This window comes from Aptenodytes forsteri, unplaced genomic scaffold (genome assembly GCF_000699145.1).
Source record: "Aptenodytes forsteri isolate BGI_AS27 unplaced genomic scaffold, ASM69914v1 Scaffold64, whole genome shotgun sequence".
NCBI classification, from domain to species: Eukaryota; Metazoa; Chordata; class Aves; order Sphenisciformes; family Spheniscidae; genus Aptenodytes; species Aptenodytes forsteri.
Window position 1 is genome coordinate 316,310 of NW_008794786.1, and position 1,839 is coordinate 318,148.

Below are 1,839 nucleotides of genomic sequence, written 5' to 3' on the forward strand. Positions count from 1 at the left end.
AGCGCCCCCTCAGCGGGACCACGAGCCCCCCTGCGCCCCTCAGGGGAGGCCGCCGCTTCCCGCGCTCCCCTCGGCGCGAGCCGCATCCCCTCAGGTGCCTCCAAAGGAGGGGAGGCCACCTGCGCCCCCCTCAGGGGAGGCTGCCCCTTCCCGCGCTGCCCTCGGCAGCTGCCGCCCCTCTCCTTCAGGGGCAAAGGCCTCAGAGAAGGGCAAAGAACAGCTGCAGTCCCCCACAGCCACCCCAAAAACCTGGCTCAGACGTAGCTGAAAACACCTTACCAAAAAAACCCCCACAAAAGCGTTTTCTGTCTGTCCTGTTCAAGAAGAAAGTTTACCTCAAACTGGGCTTCTCGGATAAGGCCAAGGTAGGCGTCTGCGACAGTTCCAGGAGGAGAGAGCAAGGTTACACAGCATCTTGGATCACTGTCACTGAGGTTCTAACCGCCTTCCTGGACACCCACAGCTCTACTAACTCCATCCATTAGGGTGGGCAATATCGGGGGCAAAAACACAAAGGTCAGGGTCGCTGTAGAGCAATGAGTGTTTGCTAAAGTGCTTGCACCCTGGACAAGGACAATTTGAGGTATCTAGAGGAAAAGAAGAGAACCGGTTCAACACCACAACAGCAACACATGCAATTAAGAGCTTGGCAGTTTTTGTTGGGGTTTTTTTGTGTTTTTTTTTTTTTTCTTTTAAATCAGCTTTATTTTTCTAACTGTTATTTCAATTTCCCATAGCACCTTGGCAATGTCAAAAACAAATACAAATACATGTATTATCATTTTAACATTTAAAGCATGAACCTACTTTACACAAATTTTGTTTTGGACAGTTTTGACAACAGGAATATACCAGAACAGACAAAGTATAGAAGCCAGATAGGTTGCTTTTTTCTCCTTTCACTGAAGCCCTACCACTTTGAAGAGAGATCATAAATGCCAAGGGGAAGCTGGATTCATCCGGGAGGAACAAGATGTCTGTAGTAACTTGAGCTCAATATATTATCTGAATATTTTGTATTCTATAAAAATTAGAACAAAACCCATTTATGCACAGTCTGTTTACATTTGAAGTTGCATTTTTGGAAACTGTATCCATAACTGAAGCTCCATAAAAATAAACCTCTGGTTCTTAAATATAAAATTTTAAAGTTGTTACAGGTTAGTTTGCAGATGGATTTTTCAGAAATAAGTTGCTTTAACTCCATTTCAAGTCCTCCCAACTGTACATTAAAAACAGACTCGATTAACCTCTTGAAGTGCCTATGCTAAAGGCACTTAAGAGAAGAGCCAACTAAAATAACTACAACAAACCAAAATTATGTACCATCCTAAAGGAAGCTCAGACTATATGTAATATATACACACAAAGAAGAGCATGATAAATCATTCAGATTAATGGCAACAATCTTATGTTTCAGAAGGAAATATCAAAATTAGAAACAAAAATTCTATTGCATATCTGTAGTAATCAAGGATTTACAAAAAAACTTATCAGAAGCAATTTCCCCCCGAAGTGCATTTCTGTTGCATCGTCTGTAATACAATGGCGCATTTTACAAATTTAAAATATCATCTGTACATACCAGATATTTTACCCCAGGTGAACATTCACTTGGGTAACAGTAAAAATAGCGGACATTTTCAAGACAATTAAGCTGATATTGACAAAGTAGTAAGGCCATAGCTATTTAACTACAGTAAAGCATTGATTAAGTCACTTATTTGCTACTGATCTGCCACAGTATCATCTTTCTCTTCTGGTTAATAGAGTGGGTTACTTTTTTTTTCTTTTTTTTTTTTTTTTAAACCTACTGCTAAAACAGCACCATCATACTGT